Source organism: Mus caroli, unplaced genomic scaffold (assembly GCF_978045245.1).
Source record: "Mus caroli unplaced genomic scaffold, Mus_caroli_1 scaffold_16, whole genome shotgun sequence".
Lineage (NCBI taxonomy): Eukaryota > Metazoa > Chordata > Mammalia > Rodentia > Muridae > Mus > Mus caroli.
Window position 1 is genome coordinate 3,250,443 of NW_028227271.1, and position 21,653 is coordinate 3,272,095.

Genomic DNA, 21,653 nt, shown 5'->3' on the forward strand with positions numbered 1-21,653 from the left:
CTACACAAAACCCACCACATCCCAGTAAGAGACATATTATATCTACCCACATCAGATGTTCTGAGAACACAGAACATGCTTGCAGCCCCTCTCCGGAGAGCTTCAATTTCTAGGACAGACAGAATTCTCACAGAATACCAAACCATCACTACCCCCACCCCCAGCAATCAAATCCTCTTTCAGGGAGAACTGAAGGCCTTATGGGTCATGAGTTCCAGAGGAAAATGCTGCAGTATTTCAAGAGCCAGGTTACAGACAAAATGCTAAAAGCTTTCAGCGTTTTGAGCGTTTGAGCCTCTTGGTTCCTGCCATCCTGCTACTGGGTATTAACGTTGTCCAGCCATTTGCATTACACATCAAAAACATATTTTTGAGGAAAGAACAAGGCTCCCTCCCCCATATCTTCTAATGCACATGGAGAAAAGGGAAGAGAGCCTGTGAGACGTTTAAAAACCTACCACACCCGAAATCTCCGATCCTAACACACATACAACCTCCCTAAAGGATCTCCAGGTTTAAACTCGAGAAAACAGTTATAAAAAGCACCCCCCCCTTTGCCCTAAAGGCCCTCACCCACACTTCCTGCTTCCAATCCCTGCCTTCCCGGATGCCCACCCCACTGTGCATTAAAAGCCATTCCCCCTGTGCAGCAGACCTTGCAGCCTGCTATTTCTCCCTGCCCGAGTTCGGCCAGGTGCAATGCAAAGTTTTTTTCTATGTTTTCCCCCCACCTCCACCCCAACAGATGACATTGATTATGAACACTGATGCGAATCTTGGAACCTCCAGTTATAAAATGTATTCCCCCGGTGCTTCAAAAACTGCAGTGTAAGTGAGGGAGAGGGCACAGGGTGGAGTAGTTGGAAGGAATGCATGGTTTAGAGAATTCCTGTTTATTGGGCTAAAAAATTACTCCCACTCCAACCTAAGTCGAATCTAGGGGACGCTGAAGGGGTCTGACTGCCCCCACTACCGCCCGGAAAGTTAACTGCCAAGTCTCCACCGGTGGTTGCTGCGGGCCATAGAGAGGACGGATCGGTGCTCCCGGGAGAAATGCAGAGGTTTTGCGGTCCCCAAGGTACCAAGGGTGAAGCAGAGAGGAAGAATCCAAGCTATGGATCTGGGCAAACAGTTCTGTATCCCAACGCTAACAAGAAGCCCAGGGTGCTGCTGCCCGTGGTAAGGTGGGGGAGGGAAGGGAGCGAGGAGAGGAACAAGCTCTGCATAGGGTGGCGTAGGGGTGGGGTGGGGGAAGGGGGATATTCTGAAAGTGATGTACTCTGATGCAGGAATCCTAACCTGCTAAGAAAGGTCGCGAGGGGCTCCAACACAACCCCTGAGCACCCTGGCGAGAGGGGGAATGATACATCCAAGTAAAGGAGTGAAGGACAGGAGGTGTCCTGACTGCCCCACAAGCCCAAGAGTCCCCCGGCTTCTGCAGTTGTTAGCAATGTGGAGCCGGATGAGGGAGGATCCAGTAAGGACTGGGGGAGGGGGCAGAGAAGAGGGGCTGCAGAGCAGCCCGAGAGCCCGGCCGGGCTGGCACTGGGGGCTGGGTGCGGGCTGCAGCGCCGAGGGGACACGGGGGCAAGCCCGCGTCCCTGGACGACCAGGCAACCTGGAGGACAGGGTGTCCAGGGGTGGGAGCTGGTGGTCCCCCATCCTCCTCAGGAACCCCGGCAAACACCGTAGAAGGAAGCAAGACTTCCAAACACCCGTGCAAAGCACGAAGGGCATAAACCCCGCTCCACGGCGGCCACGCGAGCCCCGTGAGCCCCGCGGCCCGCGAGCCGCGCCGTGCGCTCTGCGGCAAAGCCCCGGGCTGAGAGGGGCGAGCCCGCTCCAGGGTCCCGGGGCGAGAGGGGAGCCCAGGCCGAGAAGCGGCGCCGGGCCGGGGGCTCCGGGGCGACTTACGGCGGCGGCGGCGGCGGGCGAGGCGGCGGCGGCCCTAGCGCGGGGCCCGGGAGGCGCGGCCGGACTGCAGAGGCGCCGAGGCTGCGGCGGGCGGGACTGCGGTGGGCGCCATCTTGGAGCGCACCCCGCGCCCGCCCCCCGCGCTGCGCGAGCCCTTGCATAATTGATGACTCGCGCCGCGCGCGCCGCCGCGCGCCCCCGCCGCCGGGCCCCCGCGCGACCCTCCGCGCGCGCCCCCCGCCCGCGCCCCGCGCCCGCCCGCCCTCCTGCCCGGCCGCCCGCGCCCCGCGCCCCGCGCCCGCCCCACCGCACCTACCCTGCCGGGCGCGCCCGGCCGCCCGCTCGCCCGCTCGCCTGCCCTCTTCGCTCCCAGCTCGCCGGCCTGCGTCCCCGCGCTCCGGACTGGATGCGCGCCGGAGCCCGACCGGCAGGGGGCGCCGCGCCCGAGCGCCTGGGAGCGTCCCCGGGCCCGCCTCCGCGACGCCCCCGCCGGCCCCGCGAGCACCGGCGTCGACACCCGATAGATGCTCTGCGGCCCTGGTCAATGACAAGAGTCTCCTTGCTCCCGGGCACGCCCGGTCACCGTGCGACCGCAGTCGGAGTATCTGACTTGATCCTTGGTCAACTGATCCAACGCACAGCAAATGAAAGCTAGTGTTACAACAGGGGCCTGCCGTGAGTGGCAAAGACGCTTCCTCGGGTTTGGAAGCTTAGAGGTCACCTTACCTTCTCCAAACTCAGTGGGTAGATCTGTGAAGTTGGCATGAGCCTTTGAACTGCTTCCACATGCCTAAGGAGCTTCACGGTGAAGGCGAGGAGGACTCCTGGCGCTGTCTCTCGAAACGCAAATTCAGTTGACACTGAACAGCACCCTCTTTAAGCAGTGGCGGGTGACAACCTGTCCAAACCTCAGTGTTCTGTCACTAGAAGGGAACAGTCAATCGCAGCACCAAACTGATAGCTTTATTGTAGAGACTAAAGGGGAAGTGCATTTACAGTTTTCTAACACAGCCCAGCACGGGATGTGGCATAATGTGTCCATTACATGCATTTTACAGTAGCTTTCTCAAGATATATTTGGCTCACGGTAAGCGCCATGTTTAGAATATATTTTGACATGTGTGTGCGTGCAGGAACTCCTCGCCACTAAGGTGATGGGCATGCCCAAAGTTTCCTGGTGCCTCTTTGCAATCCAGCTCTGCATTGCCCACACATACAAGCCTCCCCCAGGCAACCGCTAATCTTCTATTACTGTACATTGGTTTGCATTTTCCAGAGTTAATAGGATCATACAGTATGAACCTTTTGGGGGGGGGGTGTAGGACACTTCTCTCAGCATGATTATTTTGAGGTTAATTTTTTTTATGCTGCCTGCGAGGTATTCATTTCTTCTTACCACTGGGTAATAATCATTATGAAGGGGCATACCAAATTTTAAACTGCTTATTGATGGCATTTGAACTAGTGCCAGGTTTTTGCTCGTTACAAATTAATCTGCTATGAAAGCTGTGCATCTTTGTATGAAGACATTCTCTTGTCTCTCTGGGTATAAATATCTAGGAAGGAAATGTCTGGATTCTTTTAGGTCACTTAACATGTTAAGAAAATTCAGGGGCTGCAGGTGTGCTCGATTGGTAGCGTGCTTGCCCACATGCTCAAAGCCCTGGAGGGCCTCCCCGACACCAGCCACGTAACCCAGAGAAGGTCATTCTCGGGAACATAGCAAGTTTCAGGCTGGAGGCCCCCATGTTTCAAAGCTAAAATAACAATGAAAAGAAAGGAGGTTCTGAACTGCTGTTCAAAGTGCTTCTGTCATTTCAGTTCCAGCCCACAGCACAGTAGGTCATCAGCCCGCAGCACAGTAGGGCATCAGTGCCCCACATCCTCGTCAGCATCTGGCATGACCAGGCTTTTTAATTTTAGCCGTTCTAATAGTGTGATGAATTATTCCACTGCGGTTTTAGCTTCTGTTTCACTAATGACTAAATGTGTTAAATGTCTTGGCTCAGTAAATCCTGCTGGTTGAAGTTGTCTATTTGGGTCTTTCATACTTTAGAGGGTGTTTGCTTATTGAAACTTGAACTATTCATATTTCTTACAGATATACACATACATCTTCTAAGTCACATGGTTGGCAAATGTTTCCTAGTGTGGATTTATATTTTTTTGTCTCTTGATAAAGTCATTTCAAAGGTAACCCTCTTAGGTTTTGCAAAGTCCAATTTACCTTTTCTTCTTCCATAGACCAGATGTTTCACCAGATGTATAAGACTCTTGTCCTGGACTCTTGTTTCATTTACATGTTTACCTGACCTTGCTTACTCTTGCTTTAAAATAAACGTTGAAATAGAGCAGCAGAAGCCCTTTTACACACGTAAGATTTAGTGTTGTGCCGTAGAACATGTATGTTGTGTGCAGTGGGGGAGCACACATGTGTGGTATGCTGTGTTGTAGCACACGTGTGTGGTGTGCGGTGGGGGAGCACACAGCTTGATGGGACCCTGGATTTCCTAAGCACAAAAAGCACCGTGGGCTTCATGACACAGGCCTCCCAGCCCAGCTCTGGGAAGGCTGGGCCGCAGGGTCAGGATGACAGCAGCTAGCCTCTTACTTCTCACCGTCCTTTCTGCTTTTCCAATGCTGGCTTTCCAAGTCTAGGTCTTCCACATTTGCCTACAAACTTTGGAATCTGTTTGTCAAGTTCTACCAAATAGTAACAACAAGAAATCACTGGAATTTCTATCAAAACTGCATGAATTTAAACCATTCAGCATTGGGGAAGCTTCCTTGACAACGGAACAAATGAATCCATTTCAGCATTACATGGTCTCCGTTTCAACATTACGTGGCCTCCGTTCTAGCATCATGTGGTCCCTGTTTAAGCATTACATGGTCTCCCGAGGGCTCCAGTGGCTGCAGTTTTTCATGAGACAAGTCTTACACCCCTTCCAGGATGAGTTTCTAAACGTTTTGTTTTCCTGTGTGTGTGTGTCTGTGTGTGTATGTGTGTCTGTGTGTGTCTGTGTGTGTGTGTGTATGTGATGGGTCACTTAACAATTTGTACATTTCAATTTCCCATTATTCACTGGAACTATATAAAAGTACAGGTGATTTTTCTGTATTTTGCAACTTGGCTAACTTAAGACCAGATTATCCAAAGGAAACAGGACAAGACTGGACCCGTTAGCATTCCTCTATAAAAGGTGTGGGATTGGGGGTGGGGGGGACTCGTGTGTTTATCTGTAAATAACACACACTTTGTGACTTTTTCTGGGGAGTCTGTTTTTATTCATCCTAGACAGAGAGGGTAACCATGGTTTGAAGAGCTGATTCTTCTCACTTTGGTGAGCCAGTAAGTTTTGTCTTTTCCAAACTGGGTGTGGACTGTTTCCTTTCCTTGCTTTATTGCTGCACGAGCTACCCCCTTTCCTGCAGCGTTAAGTAGAAATGATGTGAGCATATGTTTCTGCTTGTTCCCCTTCTTCAGATGGAAGCATATCAGAGTTTTCACCTTGTAGCATGATGCTAGCCCTAGGTTTATTATATTGAGGGCAGCGTCTGCTATTTTCTGTTGTGCTAAGGATTTTCATTAAAAAAATGAATGTTGATTCCTGCACATGGGCTTTTTTTTTTTAATTTATTAACACAGTGAATTACACTGACTCTCAAAGCTAATTAATTGCTAACGTTGTGTTTGGCTCCTAACATCACTGATTGTCTTTGTTGGCTTTGATTTGTTGATGTTTTGTTAATAACCATTTTTGTGAAGTACCTTAGTCTTAAAACATTATACCTGGTATCACACTAATAGACTGGAAGTGGGAAGCCCGCCGTCATCTTTTTTCTGGGAAATTTTATATAGAATGTATATTATTTCTTCCCTAAATGTCTTGTAGAATTACCCAGTAAAATTATCTGGAGTTTTCACTGACAGAAAAAAAATATTAGGAATTCAATTTAATTAATAAATATAAAGATGTTTGAGATTTAATATAATTTAATTTTTTCTTTTCTTGAGTAAAGTTTGGTAGTTATTTCTTCCGAGGTGTGGTGGTTAGAATGAGAGTGGCCTCCATAGGCTCATACGTGTGAAGGCTTGGTCCCCAGTTGATGGAACTATTTGGGAAGGATTACTAGGTGTGGCCAAGTTGGAAGAAGTGTATCACTTAGACTTAGGGTAGACTTGGGCATTTTTAGAGGCTTTCTTTCCATGCCCTTTCCCATTAGTCTCCCCTTCTCTCAGCACCTTGGCTGTATACTCAACACTGAAACTCTTGGCTACCTCTCCAGCACCCACTTCGGTCAGGTGTCGGACTTGCTGCCAGGATGGCCATGAACTAAACTAACCCCTGAAATGGCTAAGTCCCAGGAAACTCTCTTCTTCTGTTAGTTGCCTTGGTTTCCTGATATTTTGACTCTCTCTCTCTCTCTCTCTCTCTCTCTCTCTCTCTCTCTCTCTCTCTCTCGTAACCACTCTTGTCTTTGTTGACTTTTCTTCAGAGACTTTCATAGTCTGCCTTTGACCCACACTGTGGCTTTATTTTCTTTCTTCTGCTTATTTAGAATTTGGTTTGTTCAGCCTATACTAAACTGGAGGAATCCAGTTTCTCGGTTCTGAGGTCACTGGTCTTAGCCCCTTCTTTTCTAATTTGGGCTTTTAATGCTATAGATCTCTCTGTGTGTTAGATTTTCATTTAAGTTCCATTGACAACTTTATCATTCCATTGCACTCCTGGGCTGTTCCAAGTGTGTCATCTAGTTTTCAGATTGGGATTCCCCAGATAACTGTCTATTGTCAGGTCCTAACTTCACAGTTCTCTGTGAACATGATTTGTGTGATTCCAACGCCTTTATGTTTTTTGAGACTTACTCCATGGCTCAGAAGTTAATCCACTTAAGCCAATGCCCTGCAAGAATTTGAGAAGGGTGTGCCCTCTGCTCAACAAACCTGAGTTAGGTCAAAGCAATGGGAAATCCACTCTAATTCCCGTGTCCTTACTGACTCTCGTGCCTGGCTCTATTCTTTACTGAGAAATTTTGTCACTGAATTAAAGTGACTCTTTGGACTTGGTGTGTTTCATGTGCATCTAGTGTCTAATCACTGGATGGATGAATGGACAGTTGATTTCTTTTCTTGCATGAGCAAATACTGGATACCTGCTAAGGCACTCCAACAGAGTAACTAAATCATGGTGACTGAACAGGACAAGAGGAGGAGGAGGAATAGTTAAAATGTTGCAGAAGCTTTTATGTGGGGTGATTTATAAAACCTCCAAAAGTTAGGGGGAAAATTGCATTCAGTTTGAAAGTTTAAATACCATGATAAACTCTTCATAAATAATCCCATTTCAGAGCAGTGGTGAACCCATCAAGTCAACACCACGAACAAAGCTCACAATCCCAAACTGGAAAGTAACAGTCTGGACAGCAAGTCGTCATTAAAAGTTAACAGGAGTTGGGGTGGAGAGATGGCTCAGCGGTTAAGAGCACTGACTGCTCTTCCAGAGGGCCTGATTCCCAGCAACCATATGGTGGCTGACAACCATCTGTAATAGATTCTGATGCCCTCTTCTGGTATGTCAGAAGACAGCGACAGTGCACACACATATATAAAATTAAAAAAAGAAAGTTAATGGCAGCAGACATGGCAATGGGCAGAACAACGTTGCAGAGGTAGTGATATGGGAAAAGATAAATTGAGTTCAAATGATGGTGTTGCATAGAGACATCCAACCCTGTCCCCTTCAAAGGGCTTTCCTACTATGACTTAGAAATTGAGCCATGCCGTATCCAGGGATCCATCCCATAAGCAGCTTCTAAACGCTGACACCATTGCATACACTAGCAAGATTTTGCTGAAAGGACCCAAATATAGCTGTCTCTTGTGAGACGATGCCGGGGCCTAGCAAACACAGGAGTGGATGTTCACAGTCAGCTATTGGATGTATCACAGGGCTCCCAATGGAGAAGCTAGAGAAAGTACCCAAGGAGCTAAAGGGATCTGCAACCCTATTGTTGGAACAACATGATGTACTAACCAGAACCCCGGAGCTCTTGTCTCTAGCTGCATATGTATTGAAAGATGACCTAGTCGGCCATCAATGGAAAGAGAGGCCCATTGGACTTGCAAACTTTAAATGCCCCAATATAGGGGAATGCCAGGGCCAAAAGAATGGGAATGGGTGGGTAGGGAAGTGGGGGGCGCTATGGGGGACTTTTGGGATAGCATTGGAAATGTAATTGAGGAAAATATGTAACAAAAATATTAAAAATTAAAAAAAAAGAAAAAAAAAGAAATTGAGCCATGCACACCTTTGCACTTAACTTTTGTTTAAATAAGCAATATAATGGTTAAAACACACATTTGTTCCTTATTGAATATTTAAAACATGCATGTGCTCCTTATTAAATCTGTGCTCTTAAAAAAAAAAAAAAAAAAACAAGCTCTTGGGGGTGATCAACAGGCATCTCTCAGGCAGTGAACAAGGACAGCACTCTAAATCCTTCCACCAATATTTTAACAAGTATGGAAATCCACCCTATGGGATTCCAGGGGTTCCAGTAATAGAAGCGTTACCTTTAGGTAACAGGTTGCTAAACATACAGACTTTTCAAAATACAAGAATATTTGTAGACCCAGTGGATAATCTTCAAAACATCAGCACCATCAAGGGTCTCCTTCACAGCTAAGCTCTCCTGGGGGCAGAACTGGATGAGGAGTGAGCTTCCCTTTAGAAAGACGAAGAAGGAGTTAAACGTAGCCAGTGTTGCTCTGGAGTGAGCAGGAGCAGAGGTGGGAGCCTTCAGAGCAAGCTCCCACACAGGAAATACCTGGAACGTTTGCCCAGGGAAAAGCTGTCAGAGCAGCATGCCTGAAGATTTTAGACTCAAAGATCCCTTTGAAAAATCTAATGAAAATCATAGACTTCTCTCTTTTTGGAAAAAAATGACCTATTCTGTGCATATATAGCTGTCTGTGTGCGCAAACACACAATTTTGCATGGATTGTGGGCCACATCCTTGTACTCCAGATTAGCTACTCCCAGTGCACCCAGATGCCTTATGTATGAAGTGGAGCTAGGCATCTTCCATCTCAGACCATCCCTGAGTCTCCAGATCGGTCCCTGTCCTCACAGCCTCCTTTAGAGGTCACCCAAGGTTTCCTAAATATCCAGCAGGAGGATCCTTTCCTTCTCGGGTTCTTCTCCCTCTCTCTCTTGCCCATTCTGCTCAATAATAACTTAGTTAACTTTCTATCCTCTTTCCAGACATTATTGCTTCCTATAAATTTACTCTTCCACGGAGACAGGTTTTAATACTCCAGCTCTCTGTGATGCCAGCAGATGCTCCAGTCTGAAGATTTTATCTCTGAGATTACTCCTAATCTCCTCCAGCAAAGGCAGGTCCAGCAGACAGTAGGCAATGGGGAAAAGACCTCACACTCTCCATTGCCACCCCGGTGAATCCCCATGACGCCCACCCGTGCCTCCTGTGGTAGCTGGAAGGAAGGCTTTTCTAGGTTTAGCCTACTCGTGGGTGTGGCTTTGCAGAAAACCTTTCCCAGGCTGCCAGGATGGTTCATCAGGCAGCAGCGCCTGCTGTCAAGGCTGACCACTTGAGTTGATCCCTTAGACTCACATGGTGGAAGGAATGAGTCACCTCCCACAAATTATCCTGTGACCTCCACCTGCCCAATGTGCATGTGCTACACACACATACGTGCAAACATGCACACACAAACATACAAGTATACACACATGAACACATGCAAACATGCACACACATATAAGCACACACAAACATACAAGCATGCACACATACATACAAACATGCATGCACACAGGCACACACAAACATATAAACACACACACACAAGCACGCACACGCACACACACAGGTACATACATGTATGCACATACAACCACACAGGCATGCACACATGCACTCACAAATGCCCTAAGAAATTAAAAATAATTTTAAAAATTCTTTAAGTTCCCAAGTAATTTTCATCTATGAGAATATGCCTCGTGCCTGAAGCCCAGCCTTGAGACCCCACTGCTGGTTCTGAGGGTCATTTTCTGTAGGTGCCAGTCTACAATAGGCACGGTTGAGAGATAGTGTTTGCTGTGACCACACATGCAGGCTATAGAGACAGGCATGATGGATTAAAAGCCACACTTTGCCTTTTCATCTTGCTTGCTCAGTTATATAACCACCAAGCTCTGCTTTCCTGGTCTTTGAAAAGGAGAAAACGTTAGTTCTCATCTCGTGGTGGTTTGATAGGACCACAATGGTCTGTGTACAGAAGCACTTAGTGTGCTGCTTACCCTCCTAAGCACCTAGCAGGTGTTAGGATATTATCACCATGGCCAGAGAGAGCTCATCTATAAAAGACCTGCAAGAGTCTTAATAGTCAAAGGTCCTTAAGTCCTAAACACCCGGCTTTCCACTGCCGGCGCCCTAATTAGCTCTTGCCACTACTATAGTGAAAAGAGAATTTCTAACAGAGTACTGTTAATTCTTTTTTCCTTCGATCGCAGGCTCCCAGAGAGGGCAGGATGTATTTATCTGCCATGCTGCCTTTGGATTTAGCCCTGTGACTTAGTTCAGTGAGCTGTAGCAGGGATGATAATGGCTTTGCATGTGCCTTCACACAATGGGCTTAGTCTCTGGCACAGAGGTCAATGCTGAGAACATCGTGCCCTGGTTAGTCCCTGACTGAACTCTGTGGAGATCATGGAAGCACCCCAGAGCTGCCCCACAACCAGGCTGACCACAGCCAACTTGCAACCAACGGTAGGTTCCCTGTTGAGGAAACACCTGGAGTAAAAGCTACATCGTTACACAGTTGTAGCTGACTGATGTGGCCTCCTTTGCAGGTGGTCTCTCCACCACCTGTTGTTCTCTGTTCCTGCCAGTCCCTATATTGCCATATTTATTTGTCTGAAGTTAATCAAATCAATCACTCACAGAAATCTTTGACAGCTCCTGTACAGGCTGGTTTTGTGTCAACTTGACACAGGCTGGAGTTATCACAGAGAAAGGAGCTTCAGTTAGGGAAATGCCTCCATGAGATCCAACTGTGGGGCATTTTCTCAATTAGTGATCAAGGGGGGAGGGCCTCTTGTGGGGGTACCATCCCTGGGCTGGTAGTCTGGGGTTCTATAAGAAAGCAAGCTGAGAAGCGGGGCGTGGTGGAGCATGCCTTTAATCCCAGCACTCGGGAGGCAGAGGCAGGCGGATTTCTGAGTTCGAGGCCAGCCTGGTCTACAAAGTGAGTTCCAGGACAGCCAGAGCTATACAGAGAAACCCTGTCTCAAAAAACAAGACAAACAAACAAAAAAGAAAGAAAGCTGAGCAAGCCAGTAAGTAACATCCCTCCATGGCCTCTGCATCAGCTCCTGCTTCCTGACCTGCTTGAGTTCCAGTCCTGACTTCCTTAGTGATGAACAGCAATGTGGGAAATGTAAGCTGAAAAATTCTTTCCTCTCCAGCTTGCTTCTTGGTCAGGATGTTTTGTGCAGGAGTAGAAACCCTGACTATGACAGCTCCCTATAGCTGACATAATGAAGATGAAACTTCACAGGACAGCATTCAAATCTATTTATGTTAGGCCGAGGTTACTTCCCCCTCCTCCTCTCTCTTGCATATATGTACGTGGGGGTGGGCATGCGTGTGTGTGTGTGTGTGTGTGTGTGTGTGTGTGTGTGTGTGTGGTGTATTTAGGCTAGCATCAAGTATCTTTCTAGCTGATTCTCTACCTTATATATTAAGCCAGGGTCTCTTGAAGAACCCAGAGTACACAGTTCTGGCTTGTTTGGCTACCCAGCCTGCTCCAGGGGTTCCCTGTCTCTGCCTCCCACATGCTGGGATTACCGGTGGGCTCCCACACCGAGCTGCCATTCTACATGGGTTCTAGGGATCCAAACCCTGGTCCCAGGCCGTGGCAAGGGCTTTGTGGGCTGGTGATTTGAGAGCAGAGCATCCCCATGGGTCATGTATATGGAGACTCGGTTCCCCAGTGGTGGTGCTGTTTGGAGACTTATGGAGTCTTCAGGAAATGGAGCCTTGCTGGAGGAAGTATGTCACTGAGGCCAGGCTTCCAGGGTTTACAACCTTGCTCCACCCCCAGGGCTTGTTTTGTTCCTCCCCCCTCTTTCTCTGCTCTCTCCATCTCTCAGCAGCCTGCTCTGGCTCCCTGCTGCCATGCCTCCCCACACCATCATGGACTCTCCCTCTGCAACTGTAAGCTGGAGTAAACACTTCCTTCTTAACACTGGCCTTGGTTGTGGGACATTATCACCGCAACAGGAAAGTAACACACCCACTGAGCCATCTCCTCAGCCAGAGACTAACTTCCCCCTCACCTCCACAGCCTTCCCCCTCACCTCCACAGCCTTATCCCCATCACCTCCACAGCTTTCCCCCTCACCTCCACAACCTTCTCCCCTCACCTCCACAACCTTCACCCCCTTACCTCTTGTGGCTTCAGTCCATGGGCCCCAGTTGCAGCATTCTGTGTCATTCCAGATGTGCTGTGCTGGGTCACATCTGCACAGTTGCTTACACAGTTCACCCTTCCTTTCCTTAATTTTATTTATCTTTTTCTTTGTAGGCTAGGTTGGCCTCAAACTTGCAATCCTTCTGCCTCAGCCTCTTGACTACTAGGCTTATACACATGCAAGCATCAATGTCTGTCCCTTGCACCTCAGAGTCTAACCTCTACTCCACACTTTATAAAGCTAACCCTTCTCTGACTTCCTCCCAAGTCAAAAAATCAATTAATATATTCTCTCTCTTTTTTTTAACATTTTATCTATCTGTTGTGTGTGTGCATGTTGTGGTTGGAGGAAACCCAGCTGTGAACAGTTCTCTCCATCCACCATGAAGGCTCCTGGGGATCTGGCCACCACAACGTGTCACAGCTATCTATGTATGCCCGTGAATCCACGAGCCCGTTTGTCTTTCCATCTGTCATCTCTCTTCTTAGCCATCACATGCATTCCCAGAAACAAAGACTGTGTTCCTGGTGTTCCGTTGACCTCCATAAACTGTGACTAACCAATCATGAGCAGGACCCCAGGGCCAGATATTTGAACTTGTCTTAGTCAGGGAAACATCCTGACCAAGAAGCAAGCTGGAGAGGAAAGAATTTTTCAGCTTACACTTCCCACATTGCTGTTCATCACTAAGGAAGTCAGGACTGGAACTCAAGCAGGTCAGGAAGCAGGAGCTGATGCAGAGGCCATGGAGGGATGTTACTTACTGGCTTGCTCAGCTTTCTTTCTTTTTTGTTTGTTTGTTTTGTTTTTTGAGACAGGGTTTCTCTGTATAGCTCTGGCTGTCCTGGAACTCACTTTGTAGACCAGGCTGGCCTCGAACTCAGAAATCCACCTGCCTCTGCCTCCCGAGTGCTGGGATTAAAGGCATGCTCCACCACGCACCGCTTCTCAGCTTGCTTTCTTATAGAACCCCAGACTACCAGCCCAGGGATGGTACCCCCACAAGAGGCCCTCCCCGCTTGATCACTAATTGAGAAAATACCCCACAGCTGGATCTCATGGAGGCATTTCCCCAACTGTAGCTCCTTTTTCTGTGATAACTCCAGCTTGTGTCAAGTTGACACAAAACCAGGCAGTATAGAACTTTTCTTCCATTCGCCACTGTACAGTGAATCTCCCAGCCCCTGGACACCTTTAGTTCTTTGAAATTTCCCAAGCCTTTGGGACCCTAACTGTGCATCAAAGGCATGCCAGGTCATGAACCCGCCAGGGGATTTGGTAGACATTTTGGCTTTTCAAGGGAAATGCCAACACTCAGTGTTACCTTGAAGTTGTTGACAGTTTCAGCTTTATGTGACAAACTTTCTCTGAAATGACATCTTTATAACGCTAGATTTTTTGACGTTCTTTACAAAGAAAAGATAATGTGGCAATCAGGATGGAGAAGGAAAGTGGCCCTGTGAGATCAGATCTGGAGCTCCTGCTGGACAGGAACCCTGTGTAAAGATCAACAGAGTCCACCTGCTCCGAGCAAACTCGCGCTGTGATTTATGGGTAAGTTTACCGCTCAGTGTCAAGTTAAGGAAGCAACTTAGCTGTCAGGATGCGGCTGCTTATTAAGTTGTTGGGGCCTAATTAGCCCCAGAGATACCATTCAAAAGTCACCAAGACATTAAGGGTTCAGGAAACTGAGAAGGTTCGGGGACGTCTGCCGTATGGCATGTCACCCTTCCAGATCTTTCCCCATACCTGGGATGCCCAGGACCATCTGGTAAACTCAGGTTTGTGCTTCAAAGGGATGAGCTGAGATTCAGGCTCCCTCAAGACATCTGGCTTTCACAGGTTAGTGCTGGGTTAGGGATGCGAGCATCCTGGCCAAACACCTGCTTCCCAGGGATGCCGGCGACTCTGTCAGCAGTCTGGGTCTATTGAAGCTCATCAAATAATAAAAGCTTTGTCCATTTGTGGAAAATGTCTCCAAGAAAAAACCCTGGAGCCCTGTTGACTGATGTGTTTCTCTCAGACCTGTCAATGGATCTCTGAGCAAACCCAGACATTAAATTCTCCCCAGCTCCCCTCCCAACAAGAGACCGGCATTTTTCACCTAATTTGTCTTGAAGGTTTCTTGGTTGACATCTTCGCCCGGGCTCTTCTTCAGTTTTTCTTTCTACTCTACATGTACAGGGTTCCTCTAAAATATAGACCAAGCTATACTACTTTAAAAACAAAAAACCAAAACAAACAAACAAACAAAAAAACAAAACAAACAAACAAACAAAAACCCTCCAAAACATAAAAAAATCAAAGGTTGTCCTGAGAGAGATCAAAAGATATGTTGGTTAAGTGGTACTTTTCTCACTGCGCATGCACACACAGCCAGTACAAGCAAGCCTTAAGCTGCGCATGCCCACTGGCGGTCCTCCGCTAGCCTTTTGCACCTCAGGATGCTTCTTCCACAGGGTGCTCCCACACTTTCGTCAGGTTTTACCACTTGCACCTCTCTTCAGTGAGGTCTTCCCTGACCAAGCTGCCTTGTCTGTCTTGTGCCCTGGATGTACATTCTATGATACAACAAACTTTAAAAAGAAGAGGGAAGAGGAAAGCCAGCAGATGCTGGCACTACTGAGAGAAGCTAAAAGATCTAAGGAAATAGAGATCCTACGGTAGAATGGAAGTTTGGGATCTTTTAGAGAGAGAGATGTCAGGGTTGCTCGCTGCAGAGCTGTGTGTAGGATGAGCCTACCGGCTAGGTACAAACGTGAAAAGGGAATTTGTAGGACTGTCTAGGCAAGAATTCTAGCCAGTTCTAAAACACACTTATCGAGTGAGATAAATTATTAAGAGTCTAAAAGAGTTATCTAAAATTTTACGCTAAGAGGAAAAGCATGCGCTAGAATGGCGTATGATGAAGACAATACCAGCTGAAAATAAGAGAGAAACACCGGAACCCTGTGGCTAAGCACACGAGATTCTCAGTCTTTGTGTGCCCTTCTTGACACAAGCTAGACTTATCTGTGAAGAGGAAGCCTCAATTGAGAGAATACCTCCATCATATGACCTATAGGCAAGTCTGTGGGGCTTTTTTTTTTTTAATTAATTATTGATGTGGAGGAAGAGGCCAGCCTGGTGCTAGGTTGTATCAAAGCAAACTGATCAAGCCATGGAGAACAAGCCAGTGTCTCCATGCATCTGCTCTGGCTCCTGCCTTGAATTCCTGCTCTGACTTCCCCTCATCATGATTATGATGCATGGGCCAAATAAATCCTTTCCTCTGAGGAGGGCCCAGGGCTCTGTCACCAGCTGCCTTTTCCTTCTCTTCCACAATGGTTCCATACATGTGATTTTCAAAGCCAAGGTTCCACTGCGTGTTGATTACAGCACTGTGTGTGTGTGTGTGTGTGTGTGTGTGTGTGTGTATGGGTGTATGTGTATATTCTGTTTGTTTATATGTGTATATGTGCATGCATGCATATATGTGCATGCTTATATGTATATGTGTCTGTGTGTATGTGTATGTACTGTATATATGTGTATATGTATGTGTGTATTCTTCTGTTTATATGTGTGTATGAATATGTGTATGTATGTATATGAGCATGCTTACATGTATGTATATCTGTGTATTTGTGTATGTATGTGTATGTACATGTGTATATGTGTGTATATGTATATGTTTGCATGTATATGTGTTGTTTTATGTGTGTATGTATAGGAACATGCATGTATGTATGTGCATGCTTATATGTATGTAATGTATATGTTTGGGTATATGTGTGTATTCTCCTGTTTGTGTATGTATATGAGCATGTATGTGCATACTTATATGTATGTGTTTATGTGTATGTATGTATATCTGCATGTGTATATGTGTGTCTATGTATATGTATGTGTATTACATGTGTATATATGTGTGTGTATGTGTGTGTGTGTGTTGCTGAGGACTAAACCCGAGGTCTGCACATGCAGAACAAGCACTTCATATCCCCAGCCTTAGCATTTACTATTGTTCAGTGCTCATAGCAAAAACTTCATAATGAAGAGGATTAGGTCTTTTAAACACATAAAAACACAAACTATCTCTCATGTTTTATCCAAAAGGTTTCTACAAAGACCTTTGCGTCTTACTTACCATTTAACAATGCATCTGAGAAGTCTTTTCATGCTCACACATAGCAAGTTTCTCTGTTCTTCATTTTAGCTGTATGATATTCCACTGTGTGGATGTTTTGTAATGTATCTAGCGAAGGAATATCCCATAATCCCTTTTGTTCAAGGTATAAGAAATTACTTTATAAGTATTTGATATATAAAAAATTACTTTATGATACCCTCAGGAGACAAAGCATGGTTTTAACAAAACAGATGAACACAGGCGCGGGCAAGGCCCCAACTGTAATGTCTTAACTCTAACCAGAGCTTAGACTGGAAAGGGTGATTATCCAATCAGGGAGTGAGTCATGTGACTAAAAGCTCAATTCCGGAAGCAGGCAGGCTACTGGAGGTACCCTCAGGTGAACTGTCCCCCTACACCTCTGAGTCTCTGTCTTCAAATATGGAACCATTGTTTTTCTTGTCTTCCAGGAGTCACTTGAGGAAGAAGGACTTGCCTGGGTCATAGATCCAAAGCCATCACCCTGCTGACAGGGAGGCCTGCTGTCTGGGGCTCTGTCAGTGGCCATGAGAGCTTGTGATTTGCTTGTTGACACCCTGGCAGAGCTTGAGTGCAAGGCTGTAATTCATGAAGGCCTGAAACACAGTGACCTGCATCTGCTAGCTCAACCCCAGGACCTGAGGTCACACAGCTTCCCCCAAACCGCACCGCCAGCAGGGAACATTCTGGCTTTGGGCCATCATGCATGGGGGATGGCATAGCAGTGTTTGTATATGAGGAAATGGCATGACAGTGTGTCTGTCCAGAAGATGGCACAGTAGTGTGTCTGTCTAGGGAGAGACTTTTAACAAGGACGAGAGGAAGGATGAGAGGAAGAGCAGAGGGACACAGCTCTCTGCTCTTTTTATGTTGACTTGGATACTTTATAAGCTTGGTCTGTTCTTGCCTTTACTCTTTAAGGTGTGTGTGTCACAGCCCTTCTGCAGAAATAACAGGCTTGAAGAGATTAAGTATGTCATCCCTGGCTAGAGAGCAGTGGACTGGAAACATTAAATATAAACCTAAGCTGGGCATAGTGGCACATGCCTTTAATCCGGACACTCAGGAGGCAGAGGCAGGTGATTCTCTGTGAGTGTGAGGCCAGCCTGGTCTACACAGAAAGTTCCAGACCAGTCAAGGCTACACAGTGAGACTGTCTAAAATATATATTACATAGTGTGTGTGTGTGTGTGTGTGTGTGTGTGTGTGTTTGTGTCTCTGTGTGTGTGAAGTTATCTTACTGCAAGCAGACTCAGAAAGCTGATAAGAACAGATAACTAAGGTTTCAGGAATTTTGTGAGCATTTTGCACACATAGTCTTATTAAGTAAATGACGTAAACTTAGATTTTAGCAAATTGTCTCTTCCTGGTCACTTTTCCTGTCCTTGCTGTTGATAATGCTTGATGGGATTTACCTCCCGTGTGTGTGTGTGTGTGTGTGTATTATGTGCACATGTGTGTGAGCATGCATATGTATGTGCATGCATGTGCATGTGTGTTTGTGTGTGTGAGGAATACCATACAATGGCATTACTGTTCATCTCTCCCCACCTCCACCTTCAGTGAGTTCACACCGAGAGACTGAGATTGGTCAATCCCCTCAGGCTTACAACACTTGCTACAAAACAGGCTCAACCTATCGTCCTGTCAGCTGCCTCACAGTACGAAGAAGGCAATGGGAAATAGTAATGATGCAGATGTGTGTCCGTGCCTCGTCTCTACGGCTGTGACATTTGTGTACCACAGAAGCACCATGGAAATACCCCCACTCTCTCTGTTTCCACACTATTCTTCCTCATGGAAGTAGATAAAATATCAGCCAGTTCACGTCAGAAGTGTGCTAACATGTCATTTACAACCGTGGATTGGTAAAGGGCATGACGCTCAGGATAGAATCTTTAAAATGCTATTAAGAATCAACCGACAACTCATTTAACTCAGATTATTATACAGTTTGTGTAAATCATCTGTGGCACGTGTGTTCTCTGTTCATCCTCTATCGCTCATATGTTCTATGTACATCATCTGTCACACATATGTTCTATGTACATCATCTGTCACACACATGTTCTGTGTACATCATCTGCTGCACATGTGTTCTCTGTACATCATCTATTGCTCATATGTTCTATGTACATCGTCTGTTGAGAATGTGTACATCCTCTGTTGTATATGTGTTCTGTGTACACCATCCGTTGCTCATATGTTCTGTGTACATCATCTGTTGCATATGTGTTCTGTGTACACAATTCATTGCTCATATGTTCTGTGTGCACCATGTGTTGTACATGTGTTCTGTATATATCAGCTGTCACACATATGTTCTATATAAACCTTCTGTTGCTCATATGTTCTGTGTACATCATCTTTTGCACATGTGTTCTGTGTATATCATCTGTTGTTCCTGTGTTCTGTGTACCTCATCTGTTGTACATGTGTTCTGTAACCCTTCCATGGAAGATATGCATGAACATCTGCTCACCCAGAATGAGGACTGGTGGCAGACAAAAGTGTGCCAGTTTACCACCAAAGTCCAGACAATCAGTGAGTTTTATCGGAGTTATAGGTGTGTGTGTGTGTGTGTGTACGTGCGCGTGTGCACACACGAGCGTGCACACATGCGTGCATGTGAGGAGCTACTTACAGGAGCGGAAATGACTCAAAGACCACCCCATGCACATAGTTTTTATTTTTATTTATTTATTTATTTATTTGGTTTTTTTGAGACAGGGTTTCTCTGTGTAGTCCTGGCTGTCCTGGAACTCACTCTGTAGACCAGGCTGGCCTCAAACTCAGAAATCCGCCTGCCTCTGCCTCCCAAGTGCTGGGATTAAAGGCGTGTGCCACCACGCCCGGCTCATATTTTTAAATTTTTATTATGCTTATGGATTGTGTGTGTGTGTGTGTGTGTGTGTGTGTGTGCCATTACATGTGTGTGGAAGTCTGACGACAGCATGTGGGAGTTGCTCCTTTCCTTCCACTGTGTGAACTCTGGAAATGGAGTTCAGGTCCTCAAGCCTGACAGACAGCAAGTGCCGTAGACTGAGCCATCTTTCTGTCCTCACGTGCTTTACAGCAGTGAATATAAGTGTAATAAGTATAATAATTATACTATACTAATGTTACTAGTGTACTTTATATAGTGTATATTATATAATTAGACTTAATATGATAAGTCTAATTGTATCATTATATTATATTAAATATATACTATATACTAATATATACTAATTAAATATTATGCTTATAGTAGTAAGTATAATAATCCTATATTAAAGTGGTTCTCAGGAAAAGGCTTGTAATAAAAATCACCACAGGGATCTCTGGGGAAGGCAGCACAGTACATCACAGCAGGAGCCCAGGACAAGGGCTCCCACCATTCCCACCAAGGGTGCACTTACCTTGACTGCCCCCCCCCATTCCCCGCTGGCTACGCCCAACGTTCACCATGCCTGCTCCACCCCTCTGCCCCACCCCCAACCTTCACCCCTCCAGTCTTCCTGCCTTTGTCTCCTACTAGATGGAAACCTGTGACGCGTTCCCCACTTTTTGTTTTCATTTTTATTTTGTTTTGCTTTGTTTTGTTTTGAGATGCCATGTAGACCAGGATAGCCTTGAACTCACAGAGATTCTCCTGCCTCCTGAGTGCTGAGATTAGAGATGTACACAACCATGTTTGCAAATATCTCTCTTTTTAAAAACTGTTAACAGGGGAAAAAAGATTCAGGGGTTTATCCTCCTTTTCTTGTGGGTGTTATAAGCATGGCTCACCAACCAGCTAAGGAGGAGTTTTCTTTGTGGAACTCTTCCAGTTCACGAAGAAAGAACGTAGTTGAAATGATAGCATTATCTCCTAAAGAACTAGGAATACATTGGATGGAATCACTGACTTCGCCAAAGGAGACACAACCAAGTATTATGCCAGTCTAAAAGAGTCCTTTCTTCAACCAAGCCAAAAACTAGCGGCATACAAGAGATAGGAATGTACTAACACAAGCATGCAGCCAGCCAGGTCCTGGGAGAAGAAACCATCTGTTTGTCCCAGGGTGATTACAGGGAAAAGAAAAGGGAAAGAGGAATTGATTGAAAGAAGCATGACGTAGGCGTGCTTCCTGACACTGCAGAGGATCCCAGTTCAGGTCCCAGCACCCACAGGGCAGCTCACAACTGCCCGTAATCCTGGTTCCAGGGGATCTAGTGCCATCTTCTGGCCTCTACTGGTACTGCACATACACAGACCAGGCCATCCTCAAACTCACAGCGATCCACCTGCCTCTGTCTCAAGAGTACTCAGATAAAAGGTATGCGCTACCACACTTATCCAGAGAGTGGTTTCTTTAGGGAATCAAGGCTCCTGAAAAAATTGCTGAAGCCAGAGAGTAAAGAAATGCTTTAAAATATGACAAGGGGTGATCTTACGACCCAGGAACTAGGCCTTCCATAGTTAATTAATTAATTAATTAATTAATCTGGGTCATGGGAAACTTAAATATCTAAATTAATTATTATTTTTTTAAAGTTTATTTTTATTTATTATATGTAAGTACACTGTAGCTGTCTTCAGACACTCCAGAAGAGGGCGCCAGATCTCGTTACGGATGGTTGTGAGCCACCATGTGGTTGCTGGGATTTGAACTCTGGACCTTCGGAAGAGCAGTCGGGTGCTCTTACCCACTGAGCCATCTCACCAGCCCTAAATTAATTATTGATTAAGTTTTAATTAATGACTAAGGAGAATTGTGTAGCCCATTGACTCAACCAAGAATCCAAAGTCCATGATAATAAAGCAAGCAGATAAACAATCAGGTAATTACTGGGTAAATAAATACAGAAGAAATGAATATTTTTCCTTAGGAATGAGTATTTTAAAGCAACTGTTTTCGCAATCATAAAGCCATTCACGTGTTGCTATTAAATTTCCTCCATTTTAATCCCTGCACTTAAGAGGTAGAACCCGGCCGGGCGTGGTGGCGCACGCCTTTAATCCCAGCACTCGGGAGGCAGAGGCAGGCGGATTTCTGAGTTCGAGGCCAGCCTGGTCTACAAAGTGAGTGCCAGGACAGCCAGGGCTACACAGAGAAACCCTG

The 21,653-nt window shown here is 46.2% G+C and overlaps 1 protein-coding gene and 1 long non-coding RNA gene across 4 annotated transcripts in view; one reads left to right on the top strand and one right to left on the bottom strand.

The window, feature by feature from the left end:
* Scn8a (sodium voltage-gated channel alpha subunit 8) overlaps window positions 1-2,315 on the bottom strand; it is a 174,968-nt gene extending 172,653 nt beyond the window's left edge. For 2 of the 3 annotated variants that reach the window (XM_085831720.1, XM_085831722.1), the window contains exon 1: window positions 2,231-2,315. The gene's annotated coding sequence lies outside the window, so the exon portion shown is untranslated. Of the gene's footprint in view, window positions 1-1,914; window positions 2,006-2,230 lie in introns of those variants that run through there. The other variant, XM_085831721.1, reaches the window with a different exon arrangement.
* On the top strand, window positions 941-19,651 carry LOC147000702 (uncharacterized). Its single transcript, XR_015045593.1, has 4 exons — window positions 941-1,179; window positions 10,455-10,710; window positions 13,833-13,970; window positions 16,998-19,651. It is a non-coding gene; the product is annotated as an uncharacterized LOC147000702 (long non-coding RNA).
* The last annotated feature ends 2,002 nt before the right edge of the window (window positions 19,652-21,653 follow it).